Source organism: Mustela lutreola, chromosome 7 (genome assembly GCF_030435805.1).
Source record: "Mustela lutreola isolate mMusLut2 chromosome 7, mMusLut2.pri, whole genome shotgun sequence".
NCBI classification, from domain to species: domain Eukaryota; kingdom Metazoa; phylum Chordata; class Mammalia; order Carnivora; family Mustelidae; genus Mustela; species Mustela lutreola.
This window is the reverse complement of record NC_081296.1, coordinates 83409477-83435082: the sequence shown is the minus strand read 5'-3', so window position 1 is coordinate 83435082 and position 25606 is coordinate 83409477. Positions and strand designations below refer to the sequence as shown.

The following is a 25606-nucleotide window of genomic DNA, read 5'->3' as shown; positions in this document are numbered from 1 at the left end:
TTCTTTAAAAAGGTAAAAATTTAATTCCCATAACCTGTTGATAATAAAACATAAGAGCATTCTTTAAATAGGTGCCATTCACCACCACATCTACATGTTAGAAACTGCAAGGCCATTGCTATACTGGAAAGACAAGTACATTACTTAATTGGAAGTAAGTTTTCCTCTACAGGATTATCAATTGCCAAATGTCAGGTTTGAAGAAAGAAGAAAATGAGTGATTCTTCAATTAAAAAACCTACATGAGGCAAAATAATTTGCAAGTTTAATTTGACACTTATATATATCTGGAGAAACATTTGGTAAATTTAGAGAAGTTCCACTGGATGTTTCAGGACTCCTTACTGTGTATTTCCCTCATTAAAAGTAAGGACAAATCATTATTTTAAATGGCATCAATTTTCTTCCAGTAATTAAAACTAAAATCTAACTTTTAATAACATTTAACTGTACTTTGCTTTTTTAATAACCATTATCTATTGGTAGGTTCAAAATTCCAGAAAGTTATACTAGCTAGACATAAAGAAAAATTGACTTTACTCATTAATATCCTAATTACCCTGCCCAATTAATCTTGAGCTTAGCTGTGTGATTTGCTTTGGCTAATGGAAGATGAGTGGATGTGAAGTATGCCATGACAGAGCATAAGTTCTGAGCACTTGAGTGGTTGGGCTCACTTACTGACTCTTATTTATACCATGAGAACTGCATGCCCAAATTAGGACTGCTTCTTCTGTCTCAATCCTCAAATGAAAAAGACATATGGAAAAAAAAAAAAAAAACCAGAGTTGTCACTGATCAGCAGCAAATGGAAGCTGACATGTAATGAGAGTAAGCATTATAACTTGGTTGGCATAGCAACTACATTTGCAAGATGTTATACACCATAGCCCAATGTGACCTAATACAGGTGGTACTGGTCTTTATTGTGATCTACCCTACCTCTTCAGATCAGATACTTCTGTATATTATATATTACTTCTTAAAAAAAAAAAACTACTAATAATGACAGATTAAGCTTCTTAATCCCAGTACTCCCAGCAGAATAACTGTTATTTAGTGTAACTGGAACAGTATAAGTCACATTCTATCCCTGACTTGAGTTACGAGTATGGAATGAGATATTTATTTTAGCCTACATACTCAATTCCTGGTGTCAGGGTGGAAGCAGTTTCCCTAAAACTGTAAGGACCACCAAACAGAAATTTAGGACTACTGGAAACTGAGAAGGGGAAAATAAATTATCAGAAGACAATTAACAAATATTTATATATTATGAAAGAAGGTACTTTTTAGTATACCCTTATAGACAAATATTGAAACTTGTAAAGAAAATATGTGCATAATTTATATTGAAAATGTTTAAAATGTGGATAAAAATATAACTTAGATTACTATTAAACAGCACATTAGTCATCTCTAATATGACCACTCATTTTGATAAGAGTAAGGCAGGAAATTTTCATAGTGGCAGGATCACATACAGTATTCAAATGATAAAAATGAATTTGAGGGTTATTTTAAAAAGAAAATGCTAACAACTATGAAAGATATTCCAAATTTATTTCCACTACACACTTAACCACTAAAGGGTAGTTTGAGAAAAAAGTGACTAAAAGACATGTTTAACCAGTGAGAAGGTTTGAAGAAAATCTAGATATTTGTACACATATTTAAGTCTGTATTGCATTTCAAATAAACTAAGTAATGGACACTGCTAAGAGAAAACATTTCCTCTCTTGCATATTCAAATACATATTGTCTTAGAAAAAACTGAACATACATACATCATGAAATATGTCTATTTCACTTTATTCACCAATATAAGCCAGAAAAAGAGTGTGCATTTTTTTTATTTTTAAATTCACCAGCAATCCAGTGAGATTTTTAACTATGTTTAACTGTTCACATGAAAATGGGTAAGTACAAGTTAGAAGAAATGGATAGCAAAACATACTACATCAATTTAAGGACTTGAAGGTATCAAAAGAATGGATAAATGATGAATCAGATGAGGTACCATTAAAGATGAAAAGGAATAGAAATGTCAGTGAAAACAGTGAAAGATAGTAGAAAAGCAGGTGCCTTAGTCTCCTATAAGGATTAAGAGCTGGAAATAATAACTTTGGAAGAATTTGAAAGTTAGTTTTCCCTTATAACATATCATAACAAATTCTTTCTCCTTTTTTCCAAGGAGATTATGAAAAATCTTCAGGGGGAAAAAAAAGAGTAAAATCAATGCCATATAATTGCCATATATTTCCAAAAGCCCAAAATTGTGAAGAAATCCACAGGTAGAAAATTAGGAAGAAGGAGGTCATTAACATAGCTTTTTCAGTACACCTGGTTTTCTAACTTTACAGCATAGGAGGAAATTAAAACAGAACTTGATTGTAAAAATGCCTTTCCTACCTTCTGAAAAAAAAAAAATGCCTTTCAGTGAAATACTAGTAAAAATGGGCTCAGTTACATCATCTACTGTAAGGATGCAGCTGTATCAACAAGCATTTTTTTCTCTTTTGACAAAACAAAAAAACAAATTCTTAGGCAGGAGGTGGAAAGAGAGGACAAGAAATTCTGTTGTATTATTTTTCCCCTTTGGGGATCAGGTGAACTCACAAAAATGGAAAGACAGATGCAAAAAGTACTATATGCCTATAGTTATGGGATGCTGCCGTAATGACTATAGGAGATTACCGTGCTATATATATAATTAAGCTTATATCTCATGCTTGCCTGAAGTTAGCTCTCACAACCAGAATTATAAAAATCAAAATCTCTTGGTTTCTCTTTCCTCCTAAACATTACTTCTTCTTTCTCATCTTTCTCTTCGAGACACTTTCTTTCTTAGCATCAGTAATAAAAAAAAAAAAAAAAAAATGTGCAATGCTTTACCTTGGGCAGGTGGATTCTCACTTGAGACTTGTGCCACATTATATAACTGCAAAGACTATAATTCAAAATGTAGCAAAAGCCAAAATATAAAATTTTTGAAGCTCCTGGAATTCCAGGGGGCACTATGCACATAGAAAACAATGTGAATGCCGCTCCTAAGGGTTGAGGGACATAATGGTAATTGCTTGGGCATACTGAGAGCCCCTCAAAACCTTGGGACCCAGTGAAATACAGACCCTAGTTTTACTGCCTTCCTTCTAAAGGTACAAATAATGAAGTACGGAATAAGGGCAGAAGTAATTGGCAAAATTTTGCATCCCAAATATGGTTATTTAGTCCCTTCTCTTTTTTACCCTGTGGTTACTGCTTTGGAGAGACAGTGGATAAAGAAATTATATATGAAACAAAAACATTCTGCTTATGGAGAGTGCCAAATTGATAGATCATAATTATAGACTAAAGAGGTCTTAGTCAAAGAATTGAGAACTGTTGACTAGAATTTGTTCCATTTTGTTCCATACCTTCAATTTACAGATGAGAAAACTGAAGCCAAAACAAGATCAGAGATCATGGACTAAGATCCAAGGTATCTAACAAGATTCAACCAGAAAAGATCTTCTGTTTTACTTAAAAATTCTTCAATGTAAGATTTCTTCTGTATACAAGATCCCCATGTCCAGCATGACATGGTCTCGCACTCCAATCAAAGCACATCCACATCATCGAAAGATTCTAAAGGATGTACTACAGGCAGGACAGTGATCGCAGAAATGAAGACCTAAGCAAGTGACGAATGAACAATGGCCATATAAAACAATGATATTTAAATATGTTTCTGTGGTTAAAAACTAAAATTAAAATTAAAATACACAAATCAACAACATGTAAGTCTGATGATGGGGCATTAAAGGAAAATAAAATATTCTACAGTTCTTACATCATCTGAGAGAACAAAGTATTAAATATATTCAGGCATTAATGAATTAAGTATGCAAATTCAAATCTCTAGGGTAATCACTTAAAGAATGGAAAAAGTGTATTTCCAACTGAGCAGAGAGGAAATAAATTCTTTAGATGCTTCTTCAGCTATTTGCTTTTATATTTCTAAATAATATGTTGAATGTTTATATGGCTACTTCATCAATTTTAGACACGATTAACTGACTTAACTATCTATCTTACCACTTTTATGTCATCCCCACACCATTTCACCTTCTTGTATCCCCTCTATATAGTTACATGATAGGTCTGAGGCAAATCAATATTCAGATTTAACATTATTATAACTATATAAATGATGTTAGTTGCGGATCCAAGTTTATTGTAATTGTACTTTTCTTCTTGTCTAACTTTCTGGGGATTTTTTTGGAGTATATAATGGCCTCATTTTTCCTTATGTGGTTCTCTATTACTTATCTCTAATTCTTCACAAAAGAATTGAAAGTAATTCGTTCTAGGGACTAAGGATTGGATATAGATAGGAGCACTGTTGAATTTCAACATATTTAACAACCAAAACACATAAACACCTATTAATCCAATACTCTCTATCCAAAAGCAACTGGTAAGGCTGTGCCAAGGTATATGCACTGAACATCCATCCTGGAGAGGGAACTTAGAAGGAAAACAGTGGGCTAGAAGATTGTTATTGCCTTGTTACAAGCTTTGCCGTATTATCTGACCTTTTAAAGATATATATGAGTATGTCAACTAAAATAAAAATAATTTTTGAAATAAATACATTTTATTTTATTTAGTCTTTTAACCCTAACAGATGTATTTGAGACTAAAGAATTCATTATGTGACATATGCACTCAAAATAAAATGCAAATGAGTATTTGAAACAAAAGTCCATGGGGGGGGGAAACATTTCTGCTGTGTAACAGAACTGACAACAACCAAGGTGCTTACTTTCTAATGAATAAATATTTTTGGCCCTGTTTAGAGAAAGAGGCTGAATAATATACATCAAATTCTTCTAGGCAAAGTGAATTGAATTAAAGAGATAAGGCAGTCTTCCTCTTGAGGAAATTGTTAAGTAATTGCACCCTATTAAGTGTTAATTTTCAACAGGTGTTACTTAAACGTAACATAGATCATCCTTGTATAATAAGGTCTCTGAGTTGAGAGTCCCTGTGCCAAATTTTACACCAATTCATTTAAATTGAATGGAGTTACTATGCCTTCCCCCAAAACAAATAAAGACAGACATGCTAGTTAGTAACTATAAGGGGTACCACATTAATTATCATTCTTAATTTCCCTCCAGAAATCATTCCTGTCAATAACTCCATCTCAACTAAGATGAATGGGAGGCAAAGGCATTAGGTTTAAGCAGCAGGCTTCTAACAAACTGATTTGGGTACTATAGCTGAGATTAGATCATGAGGCTATGAAACAGAAAAAAAGTGGCTTCCTATTTTGTGGTGTACAAACAAACAGAAAAGAGAGGCCAATAGTCTTCCTTAACATTGAATTCCTACTGAAAATATACAGATTTATGAATATGAGGACTTACTTATTCTCGGTAAGAAAGGGTTTTGGGGATTTTGTTTGCTTTTTAAATTTTTTTTAAAGATTTATTAATTTATTTTTAGAGACAGAGCAAGTGCAGTAGGAAACAGAAGGAGAGAGAGAAACTCAAGCAGACTTTGCGCTTAGTGCAGAGTCCCATGCAGGACTCAATCTCACCACCCATGAGATCATGACCTGAGCCAAAAATCATGAGTGGGACGATTAACCAACTGAGCCACCCAGGCACCGATATTTGTTTTTACAATGGAGTAGCAAGCAAAAATTTTCCTCTTTTGAAGTTAAAGGGCAAAGGTCTGAGGCAAGAAAAATTGAGAACTAAAAAAGTACAATGGATATTAAAAAAAAGAAATTTGCTATAGAAAAATATTAAAACTGAGTAGGAAGCAATAAGTAGTAATAAATTAAAAAGATGTGTGAATTACAAAGTAATAAAAAATTATTAGACATTAAATTATTTTATTCAACTGAATAAATATTTAAAAGAAGGACTGGAGACAGAAAATGGCATCACTACTTAAAAGAGGAATTGGAGATAGAAAATGTCCTTATGATAAATACAACTTAGAAGTAAAGACAGACACATAGCAAATAATTTTTTAAATGACTAAATAAATTTTGGTTAATTCTGCCTAGAGCTGGATCAGGGATGACTTTATCTAAGATAAATCAATTTGAAATATGTATAACTGACTATTAGAGACAGAAAGAAAAGTGGATGGAACAGCAAGAAAAAAATCAAAGTGCAGAGCATATTGCAGGAAGTACAAATAATGTGACATTATTAGAATTTATTACAACCTTTGTCAAAAGAAAGAACATATTGAGAGAGAATAGTAGCAGTCCAATACATTTATTGCTATTTACAAATAGTTCTCAAGCAATTAGGTAAATAATCTGTTCTGTCAGAATCATGTCTCCAGTTCCTATTTACTTGTGCACTGCATTGTTTAAGGAGTCACTTGCACCCCAAATAGAAACCATATTTCCTAATTTCCCTCCGTGATGGTAAAGATGCACACACTAATAGAATCCGATGCACTATCTCAAAACAGAGACACAGACTATCAGAAGTACAAATTTGGACACATATTTTCTTCCTTTTTTTTTTTTTATCTTGTAACAACATGCACCATATTATCAAAATATAAGATGAACAACGCAAAACAAAATTTGAAACTGCTTTTTCCACAACATCAACCACATCAACCAAGAAATAATTATTGTTTCTCATGCATTAAAATGCTATTTCAGAGATTTTTAAGAAAACTACAAAAATTCAATACACTAAAATAAGTTCTGGGCATGTCTGGGTGCTAATAAGCATAGGTAAAATAAAGAAAAATTATGTTCATGTATTTATTTGAATATATAAGATTTACTTAAATATATTTAAAGATTATTGGTGTATTTTTCAAGTGTAAAAAATACACTTAAGGAGCACTTGGGTGGCTCAGTCAGTTAAGCGACTGCTTTCAGCTAAGGTTCATGATCCTGGGGTCCTGGGGTTCTGGAGTCGAGCCCTGGGTCAGCCTCCCGCTTCTCCCACTCCCTCTGCCCCCTGCTTGTGCTCTCTCTGTCACTCTATCTCAAGTAAGTAAGTTAATCTATAATTTCACATGATAAATCTGAAAGTTTTACTTACATTGCCAATAAATTCGAAGTGTCAATAAAAATTTAACTGAGTCTTGGAGGGTGCAGATTTTGGCCACTGCTTAGATAAAGGGAATTCAGATGGTTCCCAACTTCCCAACTTTTGATAGCTGAATTTTCAATCCTTCCTTTTGTGAACGTTGGTCTCATAAATAAAATCTCCAAAAATTTCTTATTTATAATTATATTGGTTACGATAATGTTTTTTTTTTTTTTCTTTATTTATTTGACAAAGCAAGAGCACAAGTAGGGGGAGCAGCAGATAGATGAAGAAGGAAAAGCAGACTCCCTGCTGAACAGGGTGCCTGATGAGGGCTCATCTCAGAACCCTGGGATCACCACCTGAGCCAAAGACAGATGCTTAACCAACTGAATCAGGCACCCCTCACCATGATAATGTTAACACTCTTGATTCTGAGTGATAGAAACGGTTCCTCCTTCAGCATTTGCAATTCTAAGTCTTTAGGAAATTCATGTTCTTCAAATGTTTTCAGTACTTAATGACCCTAAATTTGAATGCCAAGTATTTGACAGTCTTGTTGTCCTAAGGCACTTTAAAAATAACTGTGGGTGTTATTTACTCTGGCACTAAGACAAAAATGTCCCAATTACTATTTTCCTTACACTAGGATTTCCAGTGAAAGAAATAACAAATGGACATAACCTGACAATCTTTAAATCTACACCTTCTTTTTTTTTTAAGATTTTATTTATTTATTGGAGAGAGAGCAAGCATGAGAGTGGAGGGGACAGAGGGACAGAGAGAGACACAGTGAGAGAGGAAACACAAGCAGGGGGAGTGGGAGAGGGAGAAGCAGGCTTCCTGCCCAGCAGGGAGCCCGATATGGGGCTTGATCCCAGGACCCACGATCCCAGGATCATGACTTGAGCCAAGGGCAGATGCTTAACGACTGAGCCACCTAGGCACCCTTGTTTCTTATTTTTAAAAGAAGAAAATTCATCGTATATTACAGAGGAACTCCATAATAAATAGAGTCTTGGGTGCCTGGCTGGCTCAGTTGGTTAAGCGTCTGCTTTTGGCTTAGGTCATGATCCTAGGGTCCTGTGAAGGATCATGTCCCGCACAGGGTTTCCGGCTCCATGAGGAGTCTGCTTCTCCCTCTGCCTATCTCAAATAACTGAATAAAATCTTTAATAAAAAAAAATAGGCATTATTACTTTTCATTATTTATTTCACCAATATAAAACAACTTAAAAATTACTGATAATCAAATTCAAGCATAAATTTTTGTGAGTAAAGCTTGTGAAGATTATATTTTATATTTTGAAGAACTACAGTAAAATAGCCAAAGAAACACTGAAAAATAGGGGCACCTAGGTAGCTCAATTAGTTAAGCATCTACTTTTGGCTCAGGTCATGATCCCAGGGTCCTGGGACTGATACCCAGGGCAGGCCCTCTGCTCAGCAGGAGGACTGCTTCTCCCTTTTCTTCCTGCTTATGCTCTCTGTTGCTATCTCTGTCTCTCTCAAATAAATAAATAATAAATAAATCTTTAAAAAAGAAACATTGAAAAATAAAGGTATTTAAATTAATAATTAACAATATGCAAAGAGAAGAAGCATGTCAGTGAAAACAATAGGGCATGATTTCATAGAACCATGTATATAAAGAACTTAATATATAATAACATTGACTTCTCAAGCAACATAGATTAAAAGATAAAATAGTCAATAAATAGTGGATCAACTTGCTAGCCATTTGGAAAAAAGTGCCTTTTAACACCTCTTCTCTTTATCATAAACATTAAAGTGAAACAAGTATAAATGACTTTCAATAAGAGTGCAATCCATAATATAATATTGTCATAAGCTCACAGTCTGTGTGTGTCTTACCAAGTTGACAGTTTGCTCTGTGGAAAGCATGTGCCAAAAAATTCATGTGTGCACAGGGATTGGGACATAGTGGTTGTGGTAGTATATACACTTTTACAATTTTATACTGAAGTTATGTGCAAGTCTGCATCTGAAATATACATATGTGAACCTTCCTAATCAATGACCCCATCGTAAGACCTTCATTTACATGCTTTATTGTGAAGGACATACAACACACCAACTATCTTAGCTACACAAATCCATCACTGGTGTTTCAGTGATTTAAAATTTTAGCATCTGTAACAAACTTTACGTATTTAAACAAACAAGTACTTTAAACTTAACAAGCTTTGATATCGCCATACATACAATGCAAATAATAAAGACTTTCTCATTGGGATTAAATAAATCTGCTTATGTAAAAAACACTGTCATGGAGTAGGCATTTAAAATATGAATTTTCGGGCGCCTGGGTGGCTCAGTGGGTTAAGCCGCTGCCTTCGGCTCAGGTCATGATCTCAGGGTCCTGGGATCGAGTCCCACATCGGGCTCTCTGCTCGGCAGGGAGCCTGCTTCCTTCTCTCTCTCTCTGCCTGCCTCTCAGTGTACTTGTAATTTCTCTCTGTCAAATAAATAAATAAAATCTTTTAAAAAAAAAAATAAAATAAAATATGAATTTTCTTCTGTTTCTCTCTTCCCTGAGTGGTCTGTCCTCTCCCTCTGAATGCCTACTATAAAGTAACAGATTACTATATCTGAGACTGTTCCATGCAAATAATGGATTTTAATTTTTGATATGGGACAAATAGAAATTAATTAATTTATAACCTTTTTCTCTTTAGATATTAACCAATTAGAGTAATTAACTGAAAGAAGTCACATAAACAGCTGTAATTTATGCAACACAGCAAGAGAGATCCACAAATCTAACACTAACACCTTTGCTTATTTATCTGTGGCTCTGGCCCTGACCCTGAATGCTCTAGCTTACTGAAATACAGTGTATACCATACTGAAAGTTCAAGAGTCAAAATTTGCATTTAGATTTCTGTATGCTCAGTTTGGCTTTGTTAACCCAGTTCTGTGAAAATTATCCAGTAACTATTGCCTAAAGGTCTCGTTTCAGTTCTTTGCAAGGGCTGTCTTCTGCAATATTCTTCTAGCATCTCACTCCCCTCAATGTATCTGCCTAAATCCTACTCAATCTTAAATTCTTAGTTTAGACATCATTTCCCAGGAAGTCCTTCGTGATTCTGCCAAACCTAGGTAATAATGCTTACCCTTTCAGGCAGTTCCATAGCATCTTGAGCTTCCCCATCCAAGACATTTCTCCAGTTGTACTGAAATTACTTTCCTTATAAATCTGAACTACATACTAGACATAAGCTCCCTGAGAGCAGGGACCTGCTATATTGTATACCCTTGTCTCCTCACTGCTATGTATGTTTCATGGCACAGAGTAGGTATTCAATTAATATTTTTTGAATTGAGGCTCATTAGAAAAAGAGAAGGGAATCCTATGGGTTTTAATCCAATGTCAAATCTGGAAAGAGAAATATGTAAATCTAAATCATAAACCCATTTCAGCCCTTCAGAGCCTACTTTGACTTTTAAACTATTTTAACATATTAAATTCATTCTCTGTAGTGAGGATTTGATGTTTAAAAGAAATCTAAGTGATACCCTGTGAAAAAATTTGCTAGTACATTAATGTTTATTGGACAATTTTATTACCAGCAAACTTACCAACTTGTGATATTTGGAATCAAATACTAGAATAACTTAACATCACTTATAAACACTCAGGAGACTCCAGAAGTATTTAAGTTTTCATGCTTTTAGCAACAGAAATTAGCATAGGTGACTGAAACAAAACAAACCAGTAATGCACAGAGGTGGAGTATAATCTGTCAAGAGCCATGTGCTGGAAACAGTAGTGTTGAAAGGCTAATTGCAGTTTTTCAGATCTTTGCTAAGCAAAACCTTGTCTTTAAAGGAGATTTGATTGCTTGCAGAGCAAATAATTTTTAGCTTTCCAAAACATCAGTGTATTTGATTTCTGATCTAGGAAACAAATATTACAGTATCCAAACACATTTAGCAATTCAATGATTGCAACAATTCAAGTAGGAATATTAAGGGGAATTAGAAGAACACCCTTTATTACCACTGAACTTTAGGTCCATAGATTAGCATTCTTAGTACCTTGTGTTTTATTCATGTAGGGAATAAGATTATTGAAAAACTGAGCTGATTTTGCAAGCCTTTTTTGCCATTAGAGTTGACATACTAGTTTTAGACACCTGCGTATAAAAATTTCCTGTGAGCATTGAGTTTGTCTTACTGCAACTGTCCTTCTGCATGATTGGAATTAGTGAAGATAAGTGGTAAACTTACATGTTGATCTTTTTTTAAACTTAGCACCTATACTCTTCATTTTATTCTTCTATACTGAAGCAAGTGGTCAATAAAATATTGAAGCAAAATGATTAAGTTAATGAATATAGAGCTGAAAGAAACTCTACCAAACACGAAATATTTATGGTTGTAGCACTGATTGAAGAGGCTAAGTGACCAGGCAAGTTCAGCATCTCTCAGGTGCAACTGCAGGTGGATTAGTAATCTACTAATCATGGAAGGTATATTACTAAATTATTATCTGTAAAAAATAATCCAAGTATTTTCATTGTTCACCACTTTTATTTGTATTTGACATTTACTGAATTTATGTTTTAGAGAGAAATGTGTGGTTCTTGAAACAAAAAAATGCAACAGAAGATTTTCGTTATGCCTTTAGAAGCTTGTAATTAGAAACATTTAAAATATTGAAACCAATTTTCTGTAATTTAAATTTCTAATAGTATGGATTATTGCAGATTAATCTAGTATTATGCCTCTTAACAGCTGAAGAAAGGATAAATAGAAAAGAAGTAGTCAGGTGGGATCAAGAATAAAGGGCTTTCCGGGGCACCTGGGTGGCTCAGTGGGTTAAGCCTCTGCCTTCCACTCAGGTTATGATCTCGGGGTCCTGGGATCGAGTCCCGCATGGGGCTCTCTGCTCAGCGGGGAGCCTGCTTCCTCCTCTCTCTCTCTGCCTGCCTCTCTGCCTACTTGTGATCTCTGTCAAATAAATAAATAATAATTTTTTAAAAAAGAATAAAAGGGCTTCCTAAAGAAGATGAGGTTTACAGTACATGTGGTAGATAGTATTACTTTCCATCCATTTCAAGAAATAGAAAACTCAAGTCCAACCTGCTTAAAAAAAGAAAAGAGGATTTTTTTTGGCTCCTGTAACAGAAGAATCCAGAGGTAGATTTGGATTCTGAAAAGGAATGATCCTAAAGTGCATGATGTCATCAGCGTCTGGTTCCATTCCTTTTCAGTCTTTTGGCTTTGCCCTCCTCAGCATGTTGGCATCCTATTCTGGCACCCTTCATTTGGTGCCTAAAATAATGATTTCAGAATTCCAGAGCCTATACACTCATCCCTCTCTCCAGAGAATGAATTATCCTGGAATGCAGTCTGAAATTCTCAGAGCACCATTGAATCTGAACCAATTATTGTGACTGAGGAGGATGGAATGCATATGCTCCACCATTGTCATTGAGGAAGAAATTAAATTCTTCAGAAGCACCTGTATCTCAAGTGGAAAAAGAGGCTATTAAAAAGGAGAAGTGGGGAATAAATGGTGAGAAGGCAACTAGTGAACATTAGCTGGACTTGAATTTTAAACAAACGAGAAACATAGACTTATAGAGAAAATAGGGTAGGATTCCAAACAGAAGGAATAATGTGGCAATCAGCTAATTATGTTGGATCATGAAGATTCATAAAGATCACCCTAACTTGCATGTAAACAAATAGTGAGATATTATTGAATTATATGATAGGAAGTCTGAGATGTTCTTGAAGATTAGTTTAAGGATGTTAACTTCAGAAGTATATAATATGATGGGTACCTTGGTGTATAATTTGCCCCAGCTGAAATTAATTAATCTTTCTCTCACCCACCGTCCATGCACATGGCAGTCAGAAAAAAAGCCAAGTCAAAAATGTAAGTAAAATTACTAAAACAAACCTTTTAGTTATGCATGAGAAAAACTTCCCTGAGTAGTCTTAGGGAAGGCTGAAGTTACCTGAGTGCAGATATCATGTACTAAGATATTAAGTGTAGTTTTCCTTAGTATGAATTTGGACTGTACTGAGAGTTATTTATGTGCAAGCTCCTCAGCTCCCACTAAAGAAAATGCCAAGAAACTGACCTTAGTTTGGCATAGCCATATATAGTTTGGGTTGTTGATATTTCACAATTGGTAAGATATTGAACACTGAATAATATACAATTTGCTGATGTTAGATTTCATGTTCCAATGTCATCTTCTTAAAACCAAACAAGAATATACTCCTCATGGACGGTAGAAGGGCTTTAGTTGAAAGGAGTGAATATTTTCCGTCTTCCACCTAAGAGGGTTTCCTAAAGCAGAGAATAATATCTAATGAGACAGAACTTGGACCCTATTGAACGAAAAAAAAATGTCCTCTTGTTGAATCACTGTAATTGTTCCACTTTGGACTTGGAACTGGAGATATATTTAAAGTAATCCCAGTGTTGGGAGTATCTGGTTCTTTAATGCATTGTAACAGCATTGGTGATGGGATGGGGAGAAGGCCTAGTGAAGACTACTGAAGAAGACATTTAGCCCATTGGCTCTGAGAGTAGTGACACCTAGTAGTCCTTATAAGTAATTCACTATGTAACACTTGCCTTCCATTCTACCTGAACTTTAGCAAAATATATGTATTTTAAATGTTTAGTTTGGTCTTTGCTGAGCTGTAGTGAACTGGAATGGGCTTATACCAGGCCTCGAATGGAGTAAGCCAAGGGATTGTTCTGAACACCATTGATGCCGGATCATTGTGAACAGTGGTGGGTCCCTATTATAGAGAGCTGTGAGAAATGGACCTATTGTCTTAGGAGGATCAGTAGTATCAATGACAGTGGTGAAGCTACCTGGTGGGGAGGCTAGGGGAATGAAGTATCCCTGAGTATGATAAAGTACTACAAGAATATCACTGAATAGAAGTAAGGGAACTCTCATAAGTAGCTGAGGACACTCTGATGGGCGTTATTAAACAAGACTGCAAATTTACTTAAAGCCTTGTGGGGCCAAGAATGTTTTGTTAATATAAGGAGACAGGGTGATAATGGTATAAGAACAGTAAGAACATCAAGCAGCATTATTAACCATGTAAATAATGGCAAAGTAAACCAGAGATTGGGAGGATCAGTGTTAAGAGTGAATGAGAAATATATCATTTTAATAAATTTTAAATTTCTCTGTTTCTAAAGAATCTGCAAGATTTAAGGTCGATTAAACTATGTGTTGTGTGTGGTGTAAGCTAACAATAGTTGAAAACAAAGAGTTGATTCTAGAGAAGAAAAAGAAATGAGAGAATGGGCTGTAAGTTGCTAGTTATCTTTTTCATTTGTTGCCCACATATTTCAGTCTAGATCTGAAGTGCTAAAAAGTCTCCCCTTGCAAGGACACTGCCATTATTCTTAAGCACCCCCTTTCACATGTCCTTTACTTTGCCTAGAAGTGGAGCTTGATCGAAAAAACAAAACTGAATGTTTCCTTGTGTCAGCCATGTTTGCAATTCCTTTACACTATAGCATTCATTTTAGGAGATATATAGCATATCCAACACCATTTCTGTGCCCATTAGTACTTCTATTGTAAGATGGATTCAGGTATCATAAATCATATTTTTAAATGTCAAGTTATGTCTCTCTCAACATGAAATAAAACCTAAATAAAGTAATAAATGATTCTTCTGGAATTATTATATTATGTATCTTAAAAAGGTGTGTGTGTGTGTGTGTGTGTGTATGTGTGTGTGTGTTTTAATGTGTGTGTTAACTGTGTTTTGTATGTTTTTTAGTAAGTACTGTGCTGAACCAGAGGGATGACTGAGGAGTTGGGTGGGCTTGCTATGACAAGAAAACAGCACTTTGACATGTGGCAATATCTGAGTTTTAATGTCAACAATTACTTTTGACAAATTTTGAATCGTGTTAGTTTACAGCTATCCATGTGCTTCATTAGCTAAAGAATATTTAGCTCAAATTTCAGGGATCATTTTTAGTTTTAGTAATATAATCATTCTGTGATTTAATTTTGATCACTTATCTGTGAATCCCTGTTACAGAAAAATTGATAAAATATTGTATATAATCATAGTAAAGTGACTTTTAAGTAATTTATTCACAATAGAAAATTAAAATATATTTCCAAATAGGAGAAATCCTTTTGTTACTAGTATACGGGCTTTTCTTTTTATTTAGTATAAAAATGTTTGCTATGTTAGCCAAAAGCTATTTCAAATAACATTCTCTTTCAAATTTCCCTTCTTCAGAAGATTTAGGTTTTTTTTTTTTTTGCTAAAATATCTTTATTAAAGATATAATCTTAAAATTCTTTAAGTTGTTGAATGGTGTTAAGTAGTTTCCTATTTTCTCTAGTGTTAAAATGTGATAAAAGACCTTTAAATTGTGTGTAAACATTCATTTGAACAGCTTGATGGTATTATATACTCATAAATATAGCTCTTTAAAAAACACATTTGAAGATTTCTTCTGCTAAATCCTTTTATATTTATTCTGCCTGGTAGGAAAAGCTCAATAAAAGTGTACATTGTTCACAAGTTTCACATAAAACTTGGTAGTATAGTTGCTTGTTTAGAGGTAAAGTTCCCTCCTTTTCCCTTACCCTCTACCCCACTCCCCTCCACATCCATCTTCTCCCTGCTTCCCTCCCTCCTATTGACATTACTTGAAAATATCCACTGCTATTGGAAAGCAAAAATGCCATAGTTTTATAATATAGATGTGTCTATGACTTTATATTGTCATGTAGAAATGATTAGAAACATGGCTGGCATTTTCCTTGAGGGCATGGGGCCTATTTTATGTATTGCATGCCCTGTGTAAACATAATGGAACATAATAAGCACCTTCATTATAAATTCAGTAAAATAATGATGTAAAAATGATCCTGAATCTCACTTTTGGTTGCTAGTGTCTGCTTATCATAAAGTTTAGGCCTTTAGTTTCCTGGATTCCTTTTATATATTAGTTAATTTTATAGTCTTTTCCTTAGTCATTCATTGTAGTTATATCAGTTATTTCTAGTAATTTTCTATTAATATTTTGTTTCTTTTTAAAATATAACCCTGGAGTTTCCTGGACATTGGCATCTGGAAACAAATTTCAAAATTTTGAAGTGTCTTTAGCTTTCCATGTATTTATTTATTTATTATTTTGATGGTGAAGTTCAACTTTAAGTGGATTTTATTTTCTTCCCAAGATAGAAGACCAATTAAATTGCTTGTGAGAATACATTATTAAAAGGTTCTTTGAGTATCATGTTTTCTTTCATACTGATTGTGGACGAGAGAGTGGGCACACTACCCATGGATAGTGGGAAGGGGAGAGTTATGTAGTCTTGTTGATACTTCTTAGAGAGATAAAGGCCTTTCTGTATTAAGCTTCTAAGTATGATGACTGACCTTAGCTATCCTAATGATCTCCCATCAAATTTTGGCAAGGGTTTCTATTTTCCAAATTTTCATATGATTCCAGATAAAAGCATAATGGTTAGGTATCAAATTACAAACTTATTTCCATAGATAATCTGATAATGAATAAATGATTTACTTTCCAAAGCCTATTTTGTTTTTGCCTTGCTGGAAAAAACATCCAAGAAATAAGTCAATGCAAACTATAAAAATGTACTCATTTCCCCTGTGCTCTTAAAATGAAAGTATAATAGGAGATAATTTGGATTAAAAATCAGCTCACGAATTAATGTAGTTGATATGTTCATCACTTGCCTTATATGAAATCAGTTTTGTAGTAATCTAGAAGTTTGGGCCATGTTTGAAAATTTGGATGCAGGGGCGCCTGGGTGGCTCAGTGGGTTAAAAGCCTCTGCCTTCGGCTCAGGTCATGATCTCAGGGTCCTGGGATCGAGCCCTGCATAGGGCTCTCTGCTCAGCGGGGAGCCTGCTTCCCCCTTCCCTCTCTCTGCCTGCCTCTCTGCCTACTTGTGATCTCTGTCTGTCAAATAAATAAATAAAATCTTTAAAAAAAAAAAAAAAAAAAAGAAAATTTGGATGCAAGTTTGATCATCTAATCACATGTTTAAAATATCAGAAACATTTTCACCTTTTTAAATATATTTTTAAATATATTTTCAACTTCTGAAAATTTGTTTAAATTATTTGTATTTAAAGTTTATTCAGAAGGTGTAGACTTAGGGACGCCTGGGTGGCTCAGTTGGTTAAGTGATTGCCCTGAGCTCAGTTCATGATCCTGGAGTCCTGAGATCGAGTCCTACATTGGGCTCCTTGCTTGGCGAGGAGTCTGTTTCTCCCTCTCCCACTCCCCTGCTTGTGTTCCCTCTCTCACTGTCTCTCTCTCTCTGTCAAATAAATAAATAAATAAATAAAATCTTTTAAAAATAATAAGAGATAAAAAAAATATATTGCTTATGGAAGTTTCAAGAAATATAATGTATGAGCTCAAAATAAATTATAAATCAAATACCAATTTTACTAAGCAGTACAAGTTAGCAAAAAAAAAAAAGGTCTGAATTATTGAACTTGTGTCCCTATGTGGGGTAAAGTAATTCAGAATATAATTAGACCCTTACTCCTCTGACTGATTGCAATGAATGATGAATCATCCTCTTCATGGGAAAATCTTAAGGGATGTTAGCCTTACTCTGCTGAGTATCTTTTCCTTAAATGCCTCATGTTAAAAAGAGGACTTTTGATTGAACTAAGAAAGTGAGCTAGGAAGAATTAGAATAGGATTCTAGAAACTTATTCCCACTCATGTCACTACATTTAGTGAGGTTATATTTAAAATATCTTTAAGCACAGTTTTGCAAAATTTTATTTTAATACAGAGTCCAACAAAATTTTTTAACTTTAATTCATTCCAATAATATAATGAATAGGATGTTTATCAAATTTTTCTAATTTTTTCTTGTTGGTATATACAAGTAATACTGATTTTATAAAAAGCCATGCATGGAACTCACTTATTAGGTCCAATAGGTTTTTTGAGGTAGTGACATTCTCATCAAAACAATAATGACTTGGGCAATATCCACTCTAAAATTTAGACATCTTGTATCTCATTAGCTATCTGTTCCAGGAAAAAAAAATAGTGAGAGTAGTTATCAACATTTTCTATAGCACAGCACTTGCCCAGGTTATTATCAGTATAGTTTTAGTTACCTGAGAAATTAATACAATATTATTATATGGGAAAACATTCCATGATCAAGTAAGTCTGGAAAAAAATATTAAGTTATATTAGATAAGACTCACTGGAGAAAAAAAGCTTGGGAATTTTAAAATAATACTTATTGTGGATCTCCTAAAGTCTAATATTGTAGGTCGTATATCTACAAAATATTTGACCAATGTAGATCACTAATTCATCCTAAATTTAATTTATATGGGGAGCACATTAAAAGCAGATATAGATTAATATTATTTTCAGATAATTAACTCTTCCAAAATCAGGATTTTCTCCACCTATTGGAGAAATCAGTTGCAATATAATATTTACATTTTATGTTTAGTTTATTCTACTTGTATAAGATTTTTCTGCTAGTTTTTATCAAAGACATTTTTTTTTAAAAAAACTTTATTTATTTATTTGACAGACAGAGATCACAAGTAGGCAGAGAAGCAGGCAGAGAGAGAGGAGGAAGCAGGCTTCCCAAGGAGCAGAGAGCCTGATGCAGGGGTCGATCCCTGGTCCCTGGGATCATGACTTGAGCAGAAGGCAGAGGCCTTAACCCACTGAGCCACCCAGGTGCCCCAAAGACATTCTTTCTTTATATTTAGTATGGATTTTCTGGTTTGAATTTCTTTTAGTTATCTTTTACATATTGATGCTTTATCAGACCACTTTGTAAGAATGCTCATTCATAGTTCAGTGACTCCTCTGACTTAAACCTTAGTCAAAACAAATCACCTAATTTACTTGATATTATATTACTAATACAATTTTGTGGGTTTTTTTTTAACATTTTCTTGTTTAATGTAATTATATTTTTAATCACTTTGTTTTTCAAGCATCTCTTGTAAACAACATAGTTTTTTTAAAAAAAATTTTACCTAAACTCCAATTGCTTAATAAGTAAATTTATCTCATTCATATTTATTATTGTATTATTTTATTTCAGTCAACCTCTTCTAAATGGACTACCTTTTTTCTACTTTTACATTCTCTAGTGTTTTAGATGAAGTATATCTTATTTTAATTTTATTCATGATTACTTGTAAAAGTTAACATTTTTGAAGTATATTACTCTGGTATTAGAATAAAGTATAAATTGGGATCTTTCAGAACCTACTTTTCTGATGACAAATTTTACATATTCAGCTTTAAAAATTTTTGCCTTTGTATTTAATTTTGTTACCAGATATGTGTCTCTTTTGAAATTTTAACTAGTATCTGCTCATACCATGAATATAATGATTATCTCATAATCTAAATGTTTCTGGATTTAAAATTAAATTAGTATACTATATTGTATTCAATTACAGGAAAAAAGCGGAGAAATAAAATATCAGAAAATAATCATATATATATATATATATATATATATATATATATATATTCTATCTTGGTTGAATTAACAATTTTGTAGTTTTAGAATTATTTTAGATTATATCATTAATCTCAACTTCATTGGGATTTGCATTCTATTTTTCATTTCTATTTTCTCCTTCTTTCTCTTCCTGAACCTTTTATTTATCCACCCTGGCCTTACCTTCTTCCCCAGTATTCTCACACACAATCTGAGATCATCCACACAGATAAGTCAGGCTGCATTAAGATTTTTCCTTAAATAAAAATATACTCAGAGGTAGTCATATTTCTATTTTTAACCCTTTGACTAGTAACCTAAAAGCCTAATGTTCATCTACCTAATGTAAAACAGCTATGTAAGTGGTGGTGGGGGGTGGATGAAAAGATGTTGTTTCATTCACCTGTCATCTCAAGGGATACCACTGTATCTCATGGGCTTAAGAGCACCAAGGCAGTAATAATCAGGCTTTAGTGACATCCCTGACTCTGCCCAGAAAGCTCCATTAACCTAGCAACAAGAATTCCTCAGTCTCACTGTTTAAACTCCAACACCTATCTGAACTCTAGCACAAAATTAAAATTTATAAAGTGTAGCCTAAATTAGAATAATGGCCAATACCACCAACAACATTCAACATTATTTAATGGAATATCTGTTTTCTTAAATAAAACTAAAGTAGATATGAAATGTATTGTTATGCTTTAGGCTATTTTATGTGCGTCATTTAATGATTCAACTCTTTCTCCACTTTTTCTCTTCAAACTCTATGACACCATTATTCCCACAGAACCATATGGCCCTCATATGATAAGGATGCATTATTTTCCTACTCTTTCTTATTAGCCATTAACAACTGAATTATTACTTTGCCTTTTGCATCAAGTCAAATCAATGTTTTAATCTAAAAAACTAAATTTTTATTCAATAAAAATGTCTTTTATTACTAAGGGATTTCTGGGGAAGCTGGCAAAGTAGAAGGATCCTAAACTTAGCTCTTCCCACGGATACAATTAGATAACACTGGTATCAGTGTAAATAAACCAAAGAAATGAAATGCAGACTGACAGAATGGACTCTCCACAGGTAAATGTAGAAAAGAGGCCACATCAAAGAGGGTAAGAAGGGCAGAGTTGCACTGGGGAGCCAAATGAATTCAAGGAATGGTCCATGGGAAAGAGGGATAGTGCAGGCTCACAGAACGGAAAGGAGGCAAATCCCCTTGGCCAGTACAGGGAAGAGGAATCCTCAGAACATTTAGCTTTGAAAACCAAAGAGGCCCAACAATCAGTGGGGCTTAACATGTGAAACTTTAAAAATCAGTAGGCTCAGCGCTGGGAGAACTAGAGGGCTGTAGTAAACTGAGTCCCTGCTCTTTAAAGAGAACACAACAAAGAGCCTCAAAGAGATATAGCATAGAAGCAGCAGTTTGAAAAACCCTTGGGATACAGGTAAGGAGATTCATTTATTAATCTCAGAGCATGTGCTGGAGGGTCAGATATCTTTAGGAGACTTCCCCAAACCAAAAAACTGGCAGGACACATTTCCCTTCCTGGCCCCCAGCTTAGATACTTAAACACCTGAAGGAACCAGCTCAGCACAACACTCCCCACCTGCTTCTAATAGTGTGCCCCACTCCCTACTCTGTGTGCCTCTGTGAATCCACCCCCTCCAATTTAGCCTCTGCAAGAGTCCTCTAGGTGGCTGCAGGTCCCCTCAGTAGACAAGCATGGATACTGCCGGCACTGTAAGCCCCACCCCCACATTCTTCTGCAGACCTGTCCCCTTCAACAGGCCCTTCTTAGAAACTCATCCAAAGCACTGGCCACAAGCCTGGCAGTGTGCAAGCAGCTCACAGGGGCCAGCGCCACTCCAAAGTGACCCATGCCTCAGAGAGAGAGGAAGAAATCCACACTCTCTGGTTCAACTGTCACCCCAGCAATGAGCGGGGGGCAGACAAAATAACTGTGGGGCCCTCCCACCAGTGAAAGTTTCTCAGGGGGACAAAACAGGGAAAGCGCCCTGCAGGTCAGTGTTACTGCATCTGGCAAATAAATACCTGCTCTGACCCAACTCAAGGCCAAGGTAGCCCCAGACCTGCCCACTAAGGACAAAAGGACAAAGACAAAACCCTGCCCCAAATGGGCAAAGAGCCATTGTAGACAAGGAGACTGAAAGCAAAACTGGCTCAGTCATAACAGTAATAAATGCGTCATGAGATTGAACCCCACACCTGTGCTGGGGATGGAGGCAGCTAAAGAATCTCCCTCTCTCCCTCTGCCCCAGCTCCCTCCACCAAAAAATTTAAATAAATAAATAAATAAATAGAGAGAGAGAGAGAGAGAGAGAGAGAGAATAGAAGAGGAAGGCATGCTTCCAAATTCATTCTGTGAGGCCAGCATGACCCTGATACCAAAACTAGTAACAGATACCATAAAAAAAAGGGAATCACAGGCCAACATCTTTAAACATAGATGCAAAAGTCCTCAACAAATATTAGCAAACCAAATCCAACAATACGTTAAAAAAAAAAAAAATCAGGGGTGCCTAGGTGGCTCAGTGGATTAAAGCTTCTGCCTTTGGTTCAGGTCATGATCCCAGGACCTCCCTGCTCCTCTGGAAGCCTGCTTCCTCCTCTCTCTCTCTGCCTGCCTCTCTGCCTCCTTGTGATCTCTGTCAAATAAATAAATAAAATCTTTTTAAAAAAATCATTCACCATGATTAAGTGGAATTTATTCCTGGGATGCAAGGGTGGTTGCATCCAAATCAATAAACAGGATACATCACATCAACAAGAGAAAGAATTTAAAAATTATCATTTCAGTAGATGCAGAAAAAGCACTTGACATAGTACAACATCCTCAACATAATAGAGGTCTTGGGTGAAAAACTCATCGAGTATTATACCCAATAATGAAAACTGGAGAGCTTTTCCCCTAAGATCAGAATCAAGACAGTATGTCATCCACTTTCACCACTTTTATTCAACACAGTACTAGAAGTCCTAGCCACAGCAATCAGAAAACAAAAAGAAATGAAAGGCATTCAAATTGGAAAGGAAGTAAAACTTCCACTATTTGTTGATGACATGATACAGTATATAGAAAACCTTAAAGACTACACCAAAAAATTACTAGATCTGATGAATGAATTCAGTAAGGTCACAGAATACAAAATCAATATACAGAAATCCATTGCATTTCTATACAGAAATAATGAAGTATTAGAAAGAGAAATTAAGAAAAAAATCCCATTTTAATTGCATCAAAAATAATAAAATACCTAGAAATAAACTCAACCAAGGAGATGAAAGACCTGTCCTCTGAAAACTATAAAACACTGATGAAAGAAATGGGTGAGTGAAATAGGGGAAGGGGATAAACAGCATACTTATCATGATGAACACAGAGTAATGTACAAAACTGTTGAAACACTATATTGTACAACTAAAACTAATATAACACCATATGTTAACTACACTAGAATTTTTTAAAAGTTACTATTTCAAAAAAGAAAATTACCTTTTAATTGCAAATTTAATTGGCAAAAAAATAAGTTGTGGTTCTCTACCAAATAAAATAATTCAGCAACAAATACAAGAATATTGTTCTCATTTTGACATTAAGATATGCTATCTTAGTGGTAGCCCTACTTATTTCACCAGCACAACAATATTAAATAGTGTCACATTAGGTGAGCACTTACCATCTGTGAGATCATAAATATGTATGCAAATATAATAAATGAAATAATAACCCAGAATGTGGTTACATTAAGTTATTAGATTATTATTAAAATAAAACACACACAATTTTAAATTTCTACATAATACTCATGGTCCATGAAATTTCATTCTCTGGCCACAGTCTGAGAAATAGTGCACTATACCATAGCGATGATTAGCGTGAGAGGTATAAATGACGTTGATGTGAAAATGAACTAGAGATATGCAAGTTCTAGCTGAGATGCCAATGAACATCTGCTAGAAGTCTCATTTTGCTGCAAATATTATCTCTCAGCTAGTTGATGAAGCAATGAGGGACTATTACTCTGAATTTAACTTTGACCAAAAAGAAAGAACTGGTTCATGAAATTCAAGTGACAGGAACCTTGAAAGAAAGTCAACTTGTCATCTTAGTGCTTGAAATAGCCCAGAAAGAAAACACTCAGTGCAGTCTGACAGGTAGCTTGGACTTTAGAAAGCAGATTTCAAAAATTTCAGAGAGGAGATCTGAGTGATTCCATGACTTCATGTCTTTTAAAAAGATTGGAGGTCTTGAAAAACAAATTCTGATGAGAAAATTATAAACATCAACAACAAGGAGGAAACAAAAGGGAACAGTATATAAAGGGAACTAACAGCTACATATATTTTCCTGAATGCACTATAAGGAGGATAAAAAGAAAGGATTACAATTTTGAACATCTTTATGTGTATAAAAGATGTTAAATCGTTCACATAGAGGTATCTCTACTTCCATTTTACTGATGAGGAAACTGAGGCTGAAGAGATTGCACAGACTCCAGAAATATAAAGTCTAGTATAGAGTTACGAGATAACTAAAGATAATAAAAAGTTCTGTCAGCCATGAGAAAGATACTTTTTAAAAAAGAAAAATAGTAAAAAAAAAAAAAATAGTTAATTCCAGTACTTGATGCTGATTGCTTCATATTAATCAAAAATAATAAATAAGCAAAAGGAATTAGTGCTTACATTCTCTATGATGGAAATGCATCTTTATACTAGTAAGGATAAAACAAATGCAAATAAAAACCACTACACAGATATAGTAGTCAGATAAAGGTAAGTAGTAGAATTGAAGAGTCATTTAAAAAAAAATTTTTTTAAGTCATTTTAAGGCAGACTAGCATTAGCATCATGGCAAATCTGAGCCATGTGCACACTGACATCATGGAGAAACAAAAGCCTTAACTAGCCCAAGTGTGCAAGTATTTTAAAAGCAGCAAGACCATAAGGCACGCACATGGAGGAAAGTGTAGAGGTGAGACCTGATATCCCAGGAAAAACAGGGACTAATTTCAGGTACTGACTTTCCAGTTCTAAGTGTCCTGTGTCCAGACTGCCCAGTTCTGACACTTGAATACCTAAATGACACACCAAGCATGATTTGGATACCTACTGGGTTATCTGTACTTCATCTCCAGCTCTGGAAACTCCATTCTACTTCCTGCCATCCACATTTCAATAGGATAGTCGTGTTCATACATTATAACTCCATCTCCTGACAATACTGATTAATTCAGACATAGAAACCTTAACCAAGAGAAACAAAAACACTCTCTGCATAGAATATGGAATAAGATATTTCAACCTAAAATAAGCTACTTTCTGAAACCTATAAAATAGGATACAAATTTGAGTGTTATTGGTATTAGCCACTACTTCCTAACTCGAAAACATAAAAATATCTCCCACCCCCCAAAAAAGTGACATGAAGAGAAGAACAGAGATAACAGAAGGAGAGAAATTACTGAGTTCCCTTCAAATAGACTGGTATGTGAGTCATCTGAAATACAGTTGTATCCCTGCCCTTGGATACCACAAGACAACCTCTGTTTATAATTACAGCACCAATGGATGATCATGGTGACTGGGAAGAATGCTAAAAAAAAAAAAGATATATAGAAAGATGCTGAGAAATGAGATATTTTACTGAATTCCATGTAAAATTAAAATGTACATATAAAAATTACACATCTTAAAGCATTCTTTCAATTACCAACAAAATTCCAAGACATATAATTAGACAGATGGCTCATGAACACCTAGAAAAGGAAGTGGTAATCACCAAGAGCCACTTTAAATTAACTAAGAATAAATTATACCAAATTAATTAAATTATATAGACATAGTGAATCTGCATTTCAATGAGGCATTTAATGCAGTGTTCTGTTGATGTCTTTTGGACAAGATATATATGAAGAGGATGTTTGTAAATTATGTGGTACGTGTTAGTTGAACAATTATTCTCAACCCATGACAAATACATGGCT

At 34.5% G+C, this 25606-nt stretch overlaps 1 long non-coding RNA gene across 1 annotated transcript in view; it reads right to left on the bottom strand.

The window, feature by feature from the left end:
- The window catches only part of LOC131835332 (uncharacterized), a 136709-nt gene that overhangs the window by 69701 nt on the left and 41402 nt on the right, over positions 1 to 25606 (bottom strand). The window lies entirely within an intron of this gene.